At 43.5% G+C, this 19,671-nt stretch overlaps 1 protein-coding gene across 3 annotated transcripts in view; it reads left to right on the top strand.

The window, feature by feature from the left end:
• Nucleotides 1–19,671, top strand: part of AQR (aquarius intron-binding spliceosomal factor) — a 2,539,865-nt gene that overhangs the window by 2,436,939 nt on the left and 83,255 nt on the right. The gene's annotated exons all lie outside the window — the stretch shown is intronic.

Consider the following 19,671-nt stretch of genomic DNA (forward strand, 5'->3'; position numbering starts at 1 on the left):
CAATGTCAGATCAAACGCTTAAAGTTAATAATTGCTTGACTTGTGGGAAACAAATACCTCATAAGGATTTCCATTCCTACTGCCTCCCTTGCGTAGGCCCAGACCACGACGTCTCGGCCTGTTCTGCCTGTGCCACCTTTAATCGTCGCACTCTTAGGCGTCGGTCGGAGTTTGCAGAGGAATTTTTTTGGGCTAGTTTCTCTTATAAAATGCCGTCGGAGACTCCGACTTCTCATTTAACCAAAAAACGGAAGGACAAGGACTGACACACGTGGTCCGTGGTTTCGGCTGAAACCACGCCTAGGCCTACCGCGAGTGTCTCGGTCTCGGCTGAAACCGAGTCCTTGGTACTTCCGACCATAGAAACGACACAACCGACAGCCTCGGCCCCGGAGGCTTCTTCTGAGTCGGTTATGGATTTACCCTCAGAAACTGGTGTTCAGGAGACTACCGACACCATTCCCCTAGACAAAACTACACCAGCACGTGGAGCAGCCAGGCCCCCTGCATCCATGTCCATTAAAGCATTCACTAGGGCTAAAGCTGCTAAGCATCAAAAAACTCTGCCTCCCAAGACTATTTCTCAGGGATCCACTACAGGTTCACAGATACTAAGTTTGGCTGAGGACCTTATTTCCCTAATCAGGGGCTCTCAGCCTCATCCGGACAGGGGCTGTCAACCCCCTCTAGACAAAAGGCCCAGGGTAGAGTCCGCTGATCCTCAGTCCTCTGATGGCTATCCTCTATCAGACTACCAGGAGGAGGCCTTCACGGCCTACGAGGATTCTGATGCAGAGGAATCCATTCCCTCTGCCTCCCCTCCTGAAGAGCTGTCCTTTGGAGAGACCCTTCACTCCATGAGAGAGCATTTCCAATGGCAGGGCCAGGAATTCTCAGATTCCAGGAAGAGATTAAGGACTTTTCTTCATTTACCTCAGCATAGACCTTTGGCTATTCCTCCTGTTTTAAGTATCATTGATGATGTGTACTCTGAGTCTAGCACTACCCCTGACACCCTTCCTCCGGCTCCTGTTAAACCCGATAGGTATTACAGGGTCTCGGACTCACATCATTTCCTTTAAAAGGCCCACTCTGCTGACCCAAAAACTATTTCCCAGGGTCCAAAAGGGGTTGCAGCTGCCACTACTAAAAATCCACTCCCCTCTGAAAGGGAGTCCAGGGCTTTAGAGAGATGGGGTAAAAAAGTGTATACTTCTTCCACCCTGTCTATGAGGGCTTTAAATTGTCAATTCCATATGATACAGTACCAAGAGTATTTGTTAGATGAATTGCAGAAAAAACTGTCTTCTCCTGAACCCCTAGATCGTAAGTCACTTCAGGATCTAGTACATAATTCACAACAGGTTAGCAACCATTTCTTGCAGTGTGGTTATGATGCATTGGAAGCTTCATGTAGGTCAGCAATGACAGGTGCAGTCATACGTAGACATGCTTGGCTGAAGGAACAATCTCTGCGAGATCATGTTAAGGCTAAGCTTCTGGATGCTCCACTGGAAAAGCAAAAGTTATTTGGCTCCACTGCTCAGGAGGTCTTAAAGAAATTTGAGGAAAAGGCTAAATCAGTACAAACAGTCAAAGATTTCCTCCAGGTCCAACCACCAAGATTCAGCAGAAATTGGCCTTCTAAGAATTGGTCCTTTCCAGAAGAGAGATTTCAAAGAGGCAAGAACAGGCATGCCAGAGGTAGAGGGCAAGCTAGAGGCTCCTACAGAGGACGTCAGTGGCAGCCTCCTAACCAGAGAGGTAGTGCAGGACCAACAACTGCTGCACAAGGACAGACTCAATGACTTCACCTTGACCCCGCCGACCAGGGCTCAATTAGAAGCACCTTTGGGCGGAAAGTTGTCTTTATTCTCAAGAAATTGGCACAGTATTACAAGGGACAAATGGACACTGCAAATAATAGACAAAGGATACAGGTTCCATTTTCATACATTACCAAAAAGAAAAGGGATGCCAAACCTGCCACCAAATCAAAGGGCAGAGGCTTTAAAACAAATTGCCAACCTATTGCAAATGAAAGCTATAGAAAGGGTTTCTCTCGCAGAACAAGGCCAAGGATTTTATTCCAGACTATTCCTTGTCCCAAGAAAAGAAAAACAATGGAGGCCTATTCTCGATTTGTCCGCACTCAATACTTATCTCATTGTGCCAAAATTCAAAATGCTGACCCTACAGCAACTCCTTCCCATGCTGGGCAAGGGGTCTTGGCTGGTAACTCTAGACCTCAAGGAGGCATACCTGCATGTCCCTATCAGACAAAGTTGCAGGAGACACCTCAGATTTCTTGCAGGTTCAGAGCATTATCAATTCTCAGCATTGTCCTTTGGCTTATCTACTGCGCCCAGAGTATTCACGAAATGCCTGGCATCAGTAATTGCACACTGCAGACTTCAGGGGATTCAGATATACCCGTATCTGGATGACTGCCTTATACAAGTGGACAGCCAACAAACCTTGCAAAAACATTTGGATTACGCCATCCGCCTACTGCAGGCCTTGGGATATACAGTCAACATTCACAAGTCAAGACTTGTGCCATCCCAAAGAATAACTTTTCTGGGTGCGGAACTAGATATAACCACCCAAATGGCTTTTCTCACATAAGAAAAACAAAGACAACTACCGGATTACTTCAAAAATCTGACAAAACAAACTCAGATGACTGCAAGGAAAATCCTGCAGGCCCTGGGTTACATGGCATCGTGCATTCTTCTGATTCCACAAGCAAGGCTGCATATGAGAAAACTACAATGGTACCTAAGGAGTTTATGGTCTCAGCACAATCACAGCCTAGAAGCTTTGATACCACTCATTCCATGCCTTCAAAAGGAATTCCTGTGGTAGGCCCAAGCAAGCCAGTCAAACAGTGGCCTGCCTTTCAGCAAACCAGTAACCAGCCAAACCATTACCTCGGACGCTTCAGACCATGGATGGGGAGCACATATGGAGGACAGATGCATCCAAGGACTGTGGTCTCAGACAGAATTGCGCATGCACATAAACGAAAAGGAAATGCTGGCAGTGATACATGCAATCGAGGCCTTCAAGCACTTCCTACATCAAGGCTACCTGCTAATAAGGACAGACAATACCACAGTTATCTGGTACATAAACGAGCAAGGAGGTACCCATTCCTACCCTCTTTGCAGACTAGCAATGAATCTTTGGGAACTTTCCCTGAAACTCAATATAGAGCTGCAATCCCAGTTTGTGCCAGGAAAAGACAATATACTGGCCGACAGCCTAAGCAGAAATACCATGGATCCACACGAATGGATGCTGCACCCAGACATCTTCCTTCAGATAACAAAATCTTGGGGGAGGCCGGACATAGATCTCTTTGCCTCCCACCACAATCATCAGCTGAAGAAATTCTGTTCAAGGACATACCACCCACAAGCATGGAAAGTGGATGCCCTCTCTTTCAGCTGGAATACTCTAACAGGGTATGCATTTCCACCACTTCCACTAATGACCAAGGTCTTACTGAAAATCAGGACAGAGCAGCCAAAAGTGATTCTAATTGCCCCGGACTGGCCAAGGCAGCACTGGTACCCACTGTTACGGAGCCTGTCACACACAAAACCGTGGCCTCTACCACAATGGTCACTCCTTCTGACACAGCACAATTGCAAAACTCTGCACTCCAGCCTGAAAACCCTGCAGCTAACAGCCTGGAGAATACCTTGACTCCTCACCAGGAAAAGCTATCCAAGAGAGTGAAGGATATCATCATGGAAGCTCGCAGACCTTCCACGAGAAAGGCATATTCAGCAAAATGGAAAAGATTCCACACTTGGAGCACCACAAATGGCCTAGATGCCACAGTAATGAGCATGGCACATATCCTGGAATACTTGGCAGAAATGCTCCACAATGGCCTTTCTTACTCTTCCATAAAAAATCATGCTTCAGCAATTTCAGCAGAATACAATACTGATCCACCAGTCTTTTCTCATCCTCTCCTAAGGCAGTTTCTAAGAGGAATTAAAAACATCAATCCTCCAAGAAAACCACCAGTGCCTACATGGGACCTTAACTTCATGTTGGAAAAGTTGACCTTACCTCCCTTTGAACCAGCAGCATCTTCAGAGTTACAGTTCCTGTGTTGGAGACTGCCTTCCTTCTGGCCATAACCTCAGCAAGAAGAGTATCTGAATTGCAGGCACTCATGGCAGTACAACCATTTCTTATTTTTCATCAGGACAGAGTCTCCTTGAGAACCAATCCTTCATTCATGCCAAAGGTGGTATCCAGGGTCTCATTGAACCAAGCTATTCACCTGCCTACCTTCTTTCCAAATCCGCAAAACAAGGGAGAGAAACTTCTGCATACCCTGGACATTCACAGACAGTTACGCTACTACTTGGACAGAACTAAGACTTTCAGAAAAACTGACCAGCTGTTGGTAGCATATGCTGCAGGCATTCAAGTAAAAGCAATTTCCAAACAGACAATTTCAAAATGGATAGGAAATTGCATTCGATTCTGCTACTCTTATCATGGAAAAACTGTGCCAGCTAACATCAGGCCTCATTCCACCAGAGCCACAGCCACCTCCACAGCCTTTTTAAGAGGGGTGGCTACCAAGGACATTTTAGAAGCTGCTACATGGAGCTCCGTGCATACATTTTCCAAGCATTACAATTTGCCCTTATATTCCAGATCCAGAGCAGGCTTTGCTACGGCAGTCCTGCAGGGCATTTTAGCTACACCATCATTTTCTTAGATCCTACCACCCCCAGCATGGCTATGGTATTCTACCCATATGTAAGGACTGCAGATGCATCCTTGAAGGACATAGTACAGTTTTGTACCTACCATAAATGTAGATGTCCGATAGGTATGCATCTGCAGTCAGGTTTACCCTCCCTCCTTCCCCTCTGTGGTATTTCTTGGGTACTTATCCCTCTTATAGCTATCTGGGGTTATCTATTATGGTGTATTTGTTTTATATTACTGTACATGTTTGGAATATTTTGCATTTCTCCAAATTTAGCCTTCCTTAGAGGGCACCTGGAATCTGGGGCAAGAAAAACTGAGGAAGATGGCGTCGGCTGACACTTTTATACCCCAGGCGCTCTGACGTCGGGGAAAGGGCGACATCAGCCGACGCCGGACCCAGACTTTGGAATCCGGCCGACCGAAGGGCTGCCTGAGGCAGGACAACCCATATGTAAGGACTGCAGATGCATACCTATCGGACATCTACATTTATGATAGGTACAAAACTGTACTTTTCTTATTTTATACAGGCAGGAACAGTATATACCGTTAGTATTAGAAATTCCATATGACTCACTATAGTGTAGAGTTCTTGTGTACAGGTGAAAGGCAATTACACTAGGAAGATTTGTTTGCTATATTTGCTAAACTGATTTGTGAATGTGTCTCAGCTTGTTTTGTATTCTTTCCTATCCAGCCAGATGGTAGCACATTACTGATCTAGCTACATTGGTTTGCAATTCAAATAGAAACCATTAAGCATTAAAGTAAGCCAGAACAGATGGCTTATTTCTTTTCGGTTAAACATTTTACTGACTGCTAAACAAAATAGTTATGTACTTGTATTAGCAGATCTCTGAGGAGAACTTCTGTATTGTATAACTGCTGGGATTTCCTCTTTTGATGTCATCATCTCAACACAATTATGAATTTTTAGTCATACCTATATTCAGGGACGTGGGTTTCTGTCTAGCATATGTTGTGACATCGTGTGCAAGGAAAGATGCACTAGCATGCTACTGTACTCATCATTTGCCCCATACTGAACAATTTATTTATTATTTATTTGTCTTTGTTGACCAGGAAAAGTCCAACTGGGTAAAACTCATTTTCAGAAGAGGCCCGGGAAGAAAAGCTCCACATTTAAGTTACACATGATGTACATTTATATTTGCAGGTTAAGAATATCTGTAAATATTTGTAAACATTTCTTACAGGAACGTAAGATTTTAATCAAAAAACAAGAGAGAAATGAATTGGCTAATTAACAAATAGATAAGTAACGACAATGGCTGCAGATCAAACTAGGGTGTTTTTGAGTTATTAATAATTTACAGAGAGACAAGTAGAATGTAACTTAAAAAGTGATGAGAGATAAGGAGAAGTTGTGGAAATGAGCAGGAATATAAATGGACCGGGGAGGAATTGTATTTGGTGGTGGAGTGTGGGAGAAGGAGGAAAAGTAAGAGTTTAGGAAATAAGTGCAGTGATTGATAAGCTACAGAAAAACTGGGAAACAAAGTGACTGTAAGAGTTGGAGAAAAGTAACCTGAGTAAAGCTAGCTAGGGGAGCAGGAAGAACAGAGCACAGTATGTAAGACCACTGGTAGAAAAAACAGCCCAGAGAAGTGCAGAATTATATAGTCACACAGATTATAGTAAAATCTGTTTGTAGCAGCAGAATGGGGATGCTGTCCACAAACAGGATTGTCATCTGATATGTTGAGGGTATATCTGAGAGCCTTTGCAGTTGCGTTAAGTGCTGGGAACCATCCCATACAGTTCTTTCCAAACTTTCTGTAATGTGAGAGCTGCAGTAGGGCCACAAAGCAAGGGCTGAGAAAGCTAAGTCCAGAATTACTGATGTGCTGAAGGAGGACTGACTCCTGTAACAGAAAATGTCCTTCTGTTCTGCTATTGCAGTATTCTTTACATGAAGGAGATTGCCTACCAAGCAACCCCATATCAGCCAGTCTACAAAAGCCTTTAGTAGCTAGGGTGCGTAGTACATCGCACATAGTCTGTGAAAGTGATGTAAGCACGCACCATCCTCTGAACTTCTTTGCTGCCAGACAGAATGTGCTTCCCATACCTATGGTCTGACCACTCAAGAATATTCTGCTCTGATAAGCGCCCCGTTGTGGAATCCGTTTCTAACTTTTGATAGTGTCCTAAGTTTAATGTCATCCAATAAGGGCAAATGTGAATGTGGACATCAGATTCCACATAGACAGTCATCAACAGTGCCTGATTTGTCTTGGGCTTTCCCATGACCGTAAGGCCTGCCCTATCTGGCATTCTTTTGTCCCGAAAACCCTATGACATAGACTTAACTTGCTTTCCATATGTCTGGAAAATCAGCGTCTCAAACTCCTCACCAAAAGGAAGGAGGGTCCCTAGATCTCAGAAGCAGAGTCTTTAGCTAAGCGAAAGGCCAAGATACCCATGCCAGAAGCCTCAGCTGTACCTCCAGGGCCTGATGTCTCTGGCAACACGACTATCAGTCCAGAGATTCACTGTGGGCCATCATCCAAACCACAGGCCGAATCCATAACTGAGATTGCTTTGGAACAGGATAATAGCACGTCCATGGAGGTACCACAGGTGTCTGCACTGGACGTCCAAGGGGAACCACGACTCATTATTTCAGAAGAGCCGTAATGATTCCTACCATCCTTGTTTGTGAGGAAGTGGATACACACTTTATAGAATGCAGGCCTATGTCCTGCCTGCCTTCTCTGTGTAGAATGGACATGCCTAGTAAAAAGAAACAGAAAACCAAACACATTTCTCCTACTTCTGACCCACAAAAGGATTGGCAGGCCTTTTCCCAAAACATCTTTAATGCTCTAATGTCTCTCAAACCCCCTCCAGGGGTTACTGTCCCTACATCCCCGTGGCCTGCTCCGTCACAAAAGAGGGTCAGAGAAGAATCATCATCTGAAGAGGACCTCTCTTCTGATGAAGAGTCCCTGGCCTACTCAACCCAGACACCCTCTCCACTTGACTATACCTCCCCTGCGGAAGATTCAGATGGGAATGACTCCCCTGTGGAAGAGATTTCTTTCAGTGACACTCTGGCTAGCAAGCAAGAGCATTTCAAGTGGGAAAGCACTGAAATGATGGATATTCAAAAAAGTTATGATCTTTTGCAAGTGGACACCCCTTGTCCCACTGCTATCTCCCCCTATATTTCCAACCTTCTTAGATGCCTTTGCATCCTCTATCAAGGCCCCTGACTCAACCACCAGCACCTAAAAAAAACACGCAGGTTTTATAAGGTGCCTGTAGATTGTAAGTATTTATTCAGAGTACCAACAGTTGATCCATCAGTCATCACTGTGTCCTCTGACAAACCCTCTAGGCCTCTTCCCTCCTCTTCCCTGCTTCCTTCAGATGAGGACAGCAGGCATTTATGGCTATAAACTACCAAACCCATATAGCTAAATATTCATTAGAGCTCTTGTCTCAGCTGTCTAAAGTAATTTCTAAATTACCAGAATCTGAGAACAAAAACCTAGCTACATCCCTGGGCATTCTGTCAAATGTGTAGCTATGATGCCTTAGAGACTTCTGCTAGGGCAGCCGCATCTGGGTCTGTCCTTAGGAGGTTTCCATGACTTAGCCTACAACCCTTACCAGAGGATATCAGATCCAAATTGATGGATGCTCTCCTGGACAGTGAAGCCCTGTTTGGCTCTGCGACCACTGAACTCTTCAAAACCTTGCAAGAGAAGGGTAAGGAGTTGAAAGACCTAAAACACCTCCTGGTTTCTCCAGTCCCTAAATTCCAGAGAAATTACCCCTCTAAACCAGCCTTTGTCAGGAGACAATCCAGACCAGCACAACCCAAGACCAAGAGAACAGGAAAGAGGCAACAATCCTTTCATACAAAGCAACAAACCCCACCTCCAAAGCAGCCCTTTCCTGACAGACCAGGGTCCATCTGACTACCTGCCCCCCCACCTGTCCCTGTCAAGTCTGGTTTGGGAAACTATTACCCGAGACTCTTGGGTACGTTTCATACTAAAGAATGGATACTTCATGGTCTGGGAGTTACAACTACTGTTCAAGGGAATCTCCCAACCACCCAAATAACAACTACCCTCTGTTTCATCTGGTGCTTCAGGAACTCCTTGGTCAAGGCACCATCCAACATGTACCCATCCATCAAAGAGGAAGGGGATTATATTCCAGGGTATTACTGGTCCCAGGAAAGGATGACCCTGGAGACCCATCTTAGACACCTACCTAAAGGTCCCCTCTTTCAGGATGCTTACCTTACAAACCTTATTTCCCCTGATCCTGCCTCAAGTCTTTATGGTCTCCATAGACATAAAGGATGCCTGTCTTCATATTTCCAGTCCACCCTAGATACAGGGAATATCTTAGATTCTCTATAGCCTCTGGACACTTTCAGTTGTCTACCTTGCCCTTTGGTCTTTTTACCCCCCCCCCCCCAACCAAGGTTCTTCACAAAGTGCCTAGCAGCAGTGGTGGTATTCTGCAGACTGCGGGGCTTCCAGATCTTCCCATATCTAGATGATCTCCTGTTCCAAGCAGACAGTCCAGAGTTGCTACAGCAGGACCTCAAATGTGCTATCAGCATCCTCCTTTCCTTGGGATTCACCATAAATTACAAAAAATCAGCCCTCACCCAACACAGGACCAGATTTTCCTATGGTGCAGAATTCACACAGACTTCATGAAGGTTTCCCTCCCCTACAAAAGGCCCAGTAGCTCTCTGCATTCTTTCAAAATCGCATTCCTCAGTCCCACATTTCAGCCAGGACCTTCCTCATGACCCTGGGCGTTATGGCCTTCACCATTCCCATGCTTCCTCTGGCAAAAATGCATGTAAGGAAATGGCAATGGTACTTAAAGTCAATGTGGACTCAGCATGCTTACCTGCTGGAGTTCAAATCCCTGCCTGAAGAAAGTAATAAGTTGGTGGATTCAACAGCTCTCTACCAATCCATGACTCCCACTTCATCCTCTGCTGCCATTACAGCAAATGTACACAGATGTTTTAGACTCAGGCTAGGGAGTAGCCTTAGGTGCCGTAAAAGCTCAAGGCACCTGGCCACCCTTGCAAAGAAAAGAGCACATCAGTATAAAAGAAATTAGAGCATTACTTTTGGCACGCCAGGCCTTTCAGCGTCTCCTCACTCCAGGGCCCCTAAAAGTCATAACAGACAACATGGCAGTGCTCTGGTATGTAAACAAACAGGGGTGGACCTGTTCATACCTTCTGTGCAGTTTAACTCTGCAGGTATGGGAGCAAGCGGTCAAGTTGCAGACGCCACTTCAGGCAGTATACATTTCCTCCAGCATGAATGTTTTTGCAGACACTCTCAGCAGGTCAAAAACACAACACCTGTGGATGCTTCACAGTGACATGTTTCTGGACATTGTCCACTGGTGGGGTATTTCACAAGTGGATCTCTTTGATTCCCCCATGAACAGATAACTTCCTGTATTTTTTGCCAGAGACCCACATCCTCTGACCTGGAAGGTGGATGCCCTAAGCTTCTCTTGGAGAGGGATGTTCCTATATGCATTCCTTCCACTGCCTGTCATCCCAAGAGTCTTCCTGAAGATTCGGCAGGACAGAACAAAAATCTTGTTGGTGACTCCCTTTTGGTCAAGACAACATTGGTTCCCCTTACTCCTGCATTTAATCAAGGACAGTCATCACAAGTTACCCCACAGAATGGACCTACTCACACAACACAAGTGCACTCCTTCATCCCCACTTGTCAACCCTACAAATGACACTGTGGATAATAGGGTCCTGATTCCTTTCAGACAGCTTTAATCAGAGGACGTGCTAAGGGTACTGCAGGAGGCCAGGAAACCCAACACAAAGAAATCTTATTTATCCAAATGGAAAAGATTTTCAACCTGATGTCTCTCTTGTAACCTGGACCCACTAACAGTGGATGTCCCCACAGTCCTATCATACCTGTGTGAGTTGCTGGAGGCTGCACTAACTTATTCTTCAGTGAAAGTACATTTGTCAGCCATCTCTGCCTCTCTCACATCCCATGGCTTGCAGTTTTGAGGCCAAATAATTTCTGAAAGGCGTCTTCCACATGACACCTCCCAGGAGACCAGTGTCTCCTTCCTGGGGGTCTTAATTTCTTTTTGGAAAAGCTGACCCTGGGCCCCTTTAAGTCAGCAGCTTCTGCCTCTTTAAAATTCTGCTCCTGGAAAACTATTTTGCTTCTGGCAATCACCTCCGCCAGAAGGGTTTCAGAATTACAGACTCTTATGGCCTCCCCTCTATTTCTAGTCTTCCATAAGGACAGGGTTTCCCTCTGCACCAACCTCTCTTTTATGCCTAAGGTGGTCAACGAGTTATCACAAAACCAAGCAATCCACCTCCCCCCCCCCCCCAAACTTTGTCAGAAAGAGGTCTGAATACTTTAGGCATACACAGACAACTTGGGTTTTACCTAGATAAAACCAAGATTTTCAGGAAAACTGACCAGCTGTTTCTCTCCTTCCACCCCAGAGCCCTAGCGCTCCCGGTCTCTAAGCAGACTATTTCTTCCTGGATTTATAAAACCATCACCTTCTGCTGTAAACACCATGAAAAGAGCCTCCCCTCCTTGATGAGGGCTCATTCCACTAGAGCCATGCCTTCATCTGGTGCCTTCTTCAAAGGATAGGGCACCAATTCCATTTTGGAGGCTGCAACAGAGAAGAGAAGGACATCTAACATTATGGTAAGATTTTACACAACTTATCTTACTGATGTGTACTGAAGGAGGACCAACTCCTGTAACAGAAGTACTGATCTGCTGAAGAAGAACTGACTCATGTAATTACAATCTAAGTACTAATGCTTGCTGAAGGTGGGAACCACCAATCAAGTGACTGTGGCATGAGTTTCTGCAGTGGCCAACAAGCAGTGGAAACCAGTGTAGTGGCCATTGACAGCAACATTTCCCAGTGTGTTTGCCTTCTACTTGGAAAAGAAGTATTTAGCAACTGCATGCTGCTGTTTGTTTCAGACAAAGGAGACATAACTTTGCCATATTCCTAAAGTCACTCACTTGTCTTGAGTTAGATTCAAGCTTGCAGTTATGAATAAAAATGCCACAGCATTGATTACATCATGTAAATATTTTGGTAGCATGGTATCACTCCACATTTTAATAGAACTCACTCGCTAACTGAGTTTACAGCACAGATAATCAGCTGTGAACAAACATAATCTCATCTCTACAGCTCATTTGCTGACTTCTGTTACCCTTTGGCTTTGTACAACTTGTATATTTGTACATAGTCTTACTGCAGAGTAGCCTTAGTGCATTTTTTCTTGTTAGCCTAAAGATATAGCTATCACAAGTCATAATGCTGTAACCCTCTTATTACTGTAACCTTTTCTGTTTTCCATTGAACGCTGTATATGTAATATGTTCTTTCTGTTGGATTTTAATTGTTGTGCTATGCGACCCGGCCTGAACCACCAGCTGATCATTTTTCATAAATGTTGTAACCCAGTAAACAAACATAGATAAATAAACGAAGGGCTGCTGTCTTTCATTTGGATCCTGCTTCATTAAGAATGATTAGAAGAATGGGCTGGTTTATGGTCAGTCTTAAAGTCACTTTTGGGTGGAATAGTGAGTTAGCTTTTGATTCCAAGGGACAGGCAGTCCTTTTGATAGCCCGCCCTTACCTATCTTACTCATGTGTGTTATCCCTAATTGTACCCCTGCCCCAACCCTAACCCTACATATTACATTACTAAAAACCTTTACCTTAACAGAATCGTTTCACAAGATGACACTTTGGTTTTGTACTCTGGATGTGTGATATTTTTGTGGGATAACATTTTTTTCTACATATTTTGTGACAATGTCGAGTTCAATTCTCTATTTTTTTTATATATAGATATTTTGAGTTTCAGATATTTCTTGACTTACTTGTGCGTGTATTTATATTTATGTACATGCACACAGAAATGCTCATACGTACATATACACGTGTCTGTGTCCTGTGTGTTACACCTCCTTTTTTTGTTATAAAATATGTTTCCAGTGTACAGGCTATGCGACAACATGCATTTTGTTGCAGTGGTCATTTAAAATTAGCCACAACTGTATTGCTAAGTATGTCATATGCTATTTACTTGAAATAATAGCTCCATACATATATAAAAGATATTTTAATCAAGTGCAACATTTAATCTTTAATATCAAATGTAACTCTTCAGCAGTTCTTGACTTTGAAGTGTTTATTCACTGCTTTGTTATATCTGACCATTTACTTGTTTACAGGGGGCCATTTACTTGTTTACAGGGGGCATTTGATGATCTTTTGGAGCACTTCTTACTGTACAGTATGCAACACTTGCTATCACAGTTCTCACACTGTATATTTTTAGTAACATTACTGATTCTGATCCTTCTGTTTGTCTGGAAACTTAAAACTTTCATGCATTTGTATAGCACAGATACATTAGATTCCTTTTGTGTAGCTTTCCAGCTTACCCGCAAACAACAGAAGAGTTTGAATCAGTTGCTTGAACAACTAATTTAGCTTCAAGCTATAAACTGGCCAATGATTTTTGTATGCTTTCTCTTTTTCCAGCTTGTAAATCTAGTAGTCTGTCACATTAGTGTTTTATCTATGTCCATTTATTTTTATCATTTCCTTTACCTTGAACTGATTACAAGTATCAATGTAGATGAAGCAGGTGATTTGTTTTTCAGCCTTCAGCCCATTAACAATTAAACTGGTAAGAAATTGAGTCTCTTCAGTGGAGTATATTTCTATATTCCAAAATGAGCAGTCCTCCTAGCATTGTTTCCACTGTTTCTCTTGAGATTTGTCACTCTTTCTGTAGTCAACTCCATTCATCCATTAGATTGTGGATAGTTGGGCCTGGACTAAATTCCCACTGCAAATCTTCTGAATTCCTGTAGTTTTTTTTTTTTTTTTTTTTTTTTTTTTCAAACCATTGTTAATAATGACATTGCCCATCAAAGTTTTGTAATGATGGTACATCTGTATCATTTCTTAAGTACTTATAACTCTTTCCGTGTTCATATCTCCATTCCCTAGTGATATCTTCCTCTAAAGAAAATACAGGATTTTAAGTAATTTGCTTCTATTGAAACAAATATTTGATTAAAATATCTCTTTATTCAGTCTTACATTGTTAGTCAGAGGTGTCAAGTGTTCTTTATTTTTAGGCTTGATCTGCATAGTTAACTTTTAGATGTTCTTCATGTTTCACTGTTGCAGTCATTACATTTGGGTAATCTGCTGGCAGGTTGCCCTCAGTCGGCCTGATTAACAAAGTCTTGGGTCCTGCGTCGGCTGCTGTCCCTTCTTCCATGACGTCAGGTGTATAAAACATGGAGCCGACGCCATTACATCAGTCTTTCTTGCCGCGCAGTGCCTGAAGCAGAAGCAGTTCGCAAGTGCCGGTCGGCGGACTCCTGAAATTTTCATTTTTGAGTTTCAGAACCGAAGTTTTCAACTAAAAGTAAGTACCTCGTTAGGGAAACTTTTTCTTCCTCCTTACCGATGTCAGTAAAAGTTAATAATTGAATTACTTGTGGGAAACAAATACCTCATAAGGATTTTCATATGTACTGTATTCCTTGACTAGACCCTGACCACAAAGTGCCTTGCTGTCGGTTTTGTGCTAAATTTAATCAACGCACGATTAAAAGTCGGTATATTTTTGCTTCTAAATATTTTGGCTCAAGATTTAATTATCCAGAAATGTTGTCGATCAGCAATCCGACTACCGGAATACCTAAAAAATGCAAAGAAAAAGACAGAGACAGGCCATCGAGATCCAAAACCGACGACGACGCTTCTCCTAAGCCAGCCACCGGTTTGCCTGTACTCAGTGAGGCGCTTTCGCAGCCCCTGACACCCGCTACTTCTGATTAGCAGGCCTTTTCGGAGTCCGGTATGCCGTGAGATGCTTCAGTTATGCAACCCGTGGATGTCTCTACCTTAGATGGGTCTGGAGCCGCTGTACAGGCACCTGCTTCTTAGGGTGTTTTCAGGCCTACAGATTTGTATATTAGATTGACGCCATCTTCAAAACTAATGCCAAAATCTAAATCTATGTCTAAAAAAAATGACGTCTGGGCCACATGTGCAGGCCCCTATGCCTAAAAAACAAATGATCAAAATGGCTGAAGATTTAATTACTCTGATCAGGGGTAGTCAACCCGCTCCTTCTAAGATGCCTAGGCAAGACTATGACTATGAATCTTCTGAACAGAATTCTGTTTCTTCTGACTCTTCTAATGAACAGGATTTGTCTATTCCTACTTATGAGGACTCTGATGCAGAATATTCCATTCCTTTTGCTTGTCCCCCTGAGGAGTTTTCTTTTGGGGAAACTTTGCATACCTAAAGGGAACATTTCCACTGGGAAAGTCAGGATTTCTCTGAATCTAAAGAGAGACTTAGGGATTTTCTTCTTCTTCCTCAGCATAGGCCTTTGGCCATACCTCCTGTTCTAGACATTGTTGATGATGTTTTTTCAGAATCTAGTATGACTCCTGATTCTCTGCCTCCGGCTCCTTGTAAACCAGACAGATACTACGGGGTTCCTGACTCCCACAAGTTCCTTTTCAGAAATCCTATTACTGATCCTGAAACCATTTCTGAGGGTCCCAAGGGCAGTAAGGCCTCCACTGCTAAAAATCCTACCCCTTCTGATAGAAATTCCTGGGCGCTGGATAGATGGGGTAAGAAGGTTTACATGTCTGCAACCTTGGCAATCAGGGCTTTAAACTGTCAATTTCATATGCTTAAAAATCAACAGCATATCATGGGACTACTTAAACAGAAAATAATGTAAATCTCTGGCTGTGTGGAAAATAAAGATTTGCAGGATTTATTACATTCAGCTATACAAGTTGGAAAACATACTTTGCAATGTGGTTTTGATTCCTTGGAGGCCTCTTGCAGGGCTGCTGTAACTGGATCTTATGCTAAGAAGGCATGCTTGGCTCAAAGAGCAAACTCTGCCTGACCATGTTAAAGCAAAGTTGTTGGATGCTCCTTTACAACAGGACTGTCTCTTTGGTAATAAGGCTGAAGAAGTGTTAAAAAGATGGAAGATAAAGCTAAATCTATGCAAACTGTGAAATATTTCTTACAAGTGCAACCTCCAAGATTTAGTAGGCACTGGCCTACTAAAAACTGTTCCTTTCCAGTCCCCGCAGGAGCTGCTCAAGTCAAATCAAGACACTCCAAAGGCTCCAGGTTTTAGTCACAATAAACTTTTAGAACAAAACAATGAGGTGCCTCCACCTCCAAATCTGGAAGCAGCAAGGCACCTCCCTATAGTAAACAGTCTCAATGACTTCCCTCTACACTCAGCAAGCACTTACCTTTTAGCCGCCCTTTTAGGGGAAAAACTGGCACTTCATGCACAAAACTGGCAACTAATTACCCAGGACAAATGGGTTTTAAATATAGTATCCCAGGGATACAGATTTCTTTTCCACACATTGCCAGTCCCAAACGGATGGCCAGATCTGCCCCCAAATCAGTGGGCAGATGCCCAGAAACAAGTTCTGTCCCTCATGAACATGGGAGCTATTCAACCAGTACCAGAAGAGGAAAAGGGACAAGGTTTCTATTCAAGACTTTTCCTGGTACCCAGAAAAGACAAATCATGGCGTCCAATTCTGGACTTATCCACTCTAAACACATTTCTGGACATTCCAAAATTCAAGATGCTGACTCTTCAACAGTTACTACCTATGCTAGGCAAAGATGCCTGGTTGGTAACTCTAGACTTAAAAGAGGCTTACCTGCATATCTCAATCAGGGAATCTTGCAGAAGATACCTACGCTTCAAAGCAGGCTACTTGCATTACCAGTTCTCTGCACTGCCCTTTGGCTTATCTACTGCGCCCAGGGTCTTCACAAAGTGCCTGGCACCAGTAATTGCATTTTGCAGGCAAAGAAATATTCAAATATATCCATACCTGGACGATTGTCTAATTCAGGCAGAAAAAATGGACATTCTTCTAAAGCATCTGGTGTTTGTAAAAAGGGTTCTAACTTGTCTAAGATACACCCTCTTGGTGGGTTGGCTGTTGGTGAAGCACCCACCAAGAGGAGAAAACACTGAGAGAAGAAAGGAGCCACTTTTGAGATTTTAAGTATTTTGCTTCAGATTATTTGTTAAGTTATTCTGCATTGCCGCCTACTTTTGAGCATTTTTTGGCTTGTTAAACTTGATATCTGTGTTGGTGACTGTATTTAGAACACAACCTAGAGTTGATTACTGTATTTCCTGCCTGCACTTATTTTTAAAATCGTTTTTTTCTTAAAACTTGCATTTTATCTGTCTCTGGCCTAGCACTCAAGTGTGGGGTCGTTTACTGCACTGTTCTAACTTGTTGATACTTGTGAACCTCTGCTTTCCTTAAAAAAAACAAAAAAAATCTTGCTTTTTTCCCACTTTTCTGAGATTTAAAAAAGTTCATTTACAGATTTGCTGTTCTGAACTGTTTGTAAGTTTCTTGGAGGCCATTATTTGCTTGGGCTAAAGGGAAGTCTCTGTGTTCATTAGTGGCAGTGATAAACATTGAGCAGCCTGCCTGCCCCTGTGGGAGTGGTTACTGCCTTGAAACTGTAGTTTTATTGGCCATTTTGGGTCAATTCCTAACTCCTTGATCTCCCTCTCTTAAAACCCTCTTTTGCGCTTTGAGTTTTTAGATAGCGCAACATCGGGCAGCGCCGCCTAATTGGGTTTAAACTATTCCTGGCTCCACAAAGTCTGCTGTTTACTTTTTCCCTTAGAACTGCTCCATCTCTCAAATTAAACACCATATTCTCATTCTAAGGCCCCTCACTGGTCCAAATAAGTAATTTTACAAGTTAGCACTAATAAACCATAAGCACTACTTACTCTTATACTCTCTACGGTTACCTTGTCCCTTATTGGTCCGTTTTAATTTAGTTCCCTATATTACTCTAGCATGTCCAAAGGTCAGTCAATGGTTTCCTCTCCAGTCCAGCTGGTGAATATGGGAATTTTGAGGCAGTGTTACAACTGTCTCATGTACACGGACAACCCTCTCCTCCTCCAAACCGGTTCAGATATATGTGAGAGATGCAACCATATAGCCAAACTGGAGGCTGAGCTCTCTCATCTCAAAACTGGTGTAACCAGTCAGGAGGAGAAGGTAACCTCACACAACACAATTCCAGTATCACATAGTCCCACCACAGCAGCGAACCAAACACACAAAAACATACTTGGAGGCTCTAAATAAAAATCTACCTAAGCAACAGAGACCTCCAAAGCAGACATCCAAGCAAACACTACCCCAAAACAAAACATGTACAACACATAGCACACAAAGTCAGTGTGCCAAGCAGTCACAGCCCTTAAGGCTGAATAACACACCTGATACTCTTGTAATAGGTGACTCTATTGTCAGACACACTGACGTCCCGCTCACCAGGCTGAATAAAGAGAAGGTCACAGTGAGCTGCCTGTCGGGCTCTAGGATCTGCCACATAACGCAAGCACTCAGGTCACTCCAAAGCAAATACAAATATGACTCAGTCATTGTACATGTTGGCATGAATGACCTGAGACGTACCTCCCTCGACTACATGAAAAGAGACATAGAGGAGCTCTCTGATCATGTAGCCCAGGCCCGTATGACCCTGACCTTAAGCAGCATCTTACCCTCCACCGAGAATGATGCCACAGTATAAAGACAAAATGATTGATTTTAACAATTGGCTAAAATTTTGGTGTCATTCAAAGGGGATCCAGTGTTTGTCAGCCTGGGATGACATGCTCGACAAGCAACGTTGCTTCGCTAGGGACGGCTTGCACCTGTCACCCCTAGGCTTTCGGATATTAGCAAAAGCTCTTGCCACCCCCATAGTGCCTTTTTAGGCAAGACTCAAAAGTCAAACCCACCTCCATAGACAGCACAAGGAACAAGAAACTAAGGGTAATGCTGCTAAACGCCAGACGTCTTAACCTCAAGATGCATGCACTCGAAACTCTCCTCAGTATGGAGAACATCGATATCTGTGCAGTGACAGAAACCTGGTTCAAGGCTCCAGAGAGCACTCCAGCACTACCAGGTTATACCTCATTTCATGCTTTTCGGCCCCAAAACCCGGACCGACCCACAAAAGGAGGGGGAGTTTCCATATTTATCAAGGATATCCACACCTCCAGGTTAGTGGCATTGCACGAAGTATCGGAGACCATCCATGTGCAACTGACAGTGGGCAAGACTGCTTTTCAGTTTATAGCATCCTACAGACCACCCTCTCAAAGTCAGGAATCCCACTCGGCTTTCCTGAAAACATTGGAGAACATGAAGTTCTCTCCGAACACCATTATATTGGGCGACTTCAACTACCCAAACATAGACTGGGATCATTACTCAAGCCCCAGCACCTTAGCCCAAAGGTTCCTGGAATTTATAAACTCAAATGCTATGGAACAACTAGTCACCACTCCCACAAGAGGGGAAAACATACTAGACCTGATCGTTACCAACATGGGGACTCTATGCTCCATACCAGAAGTATATCCCTCATTGGTAAGATCAGACCATAAATTAATTTCACTGGATATCCACATCCCGACCCCACGCCCAGCCCAGAAAACCACAGTGAAAAACTTCTCAAAAGTGAACTTCACACTTCTCAAAACCGAAGTGGAATCCTTCAAGGCCCCAGGGCCAGTGGAAACTACGGCCCAAACTGCAGAATCCTATATAAACGCATTCTACGGACATCTCCAGGTATGCATGGATCATGCTATCCCAAACAAAATCAAGACCCAATCATCCAAAGGCAGGCGTCCAGTCTGGTGGACCCCAGCCATAAATAAACTGTACAACAGAAGGAGGAAGCTACTACATGATAGAGCAAAATCCCTAA

This window comes from Protopterus annectens, chromosome 6.part0, assembly GCF_019279795.1.
Source record: "Protopterus annectens isolate FY-2018-M chromosome 6.part0, PAN1.0, whole genome shotgun sequence".
NCBI lineage: Eukaryota > Metazoa > Chordata > Ceratodontiformes > Protopteridae > Protopterus > Protopterus annectens.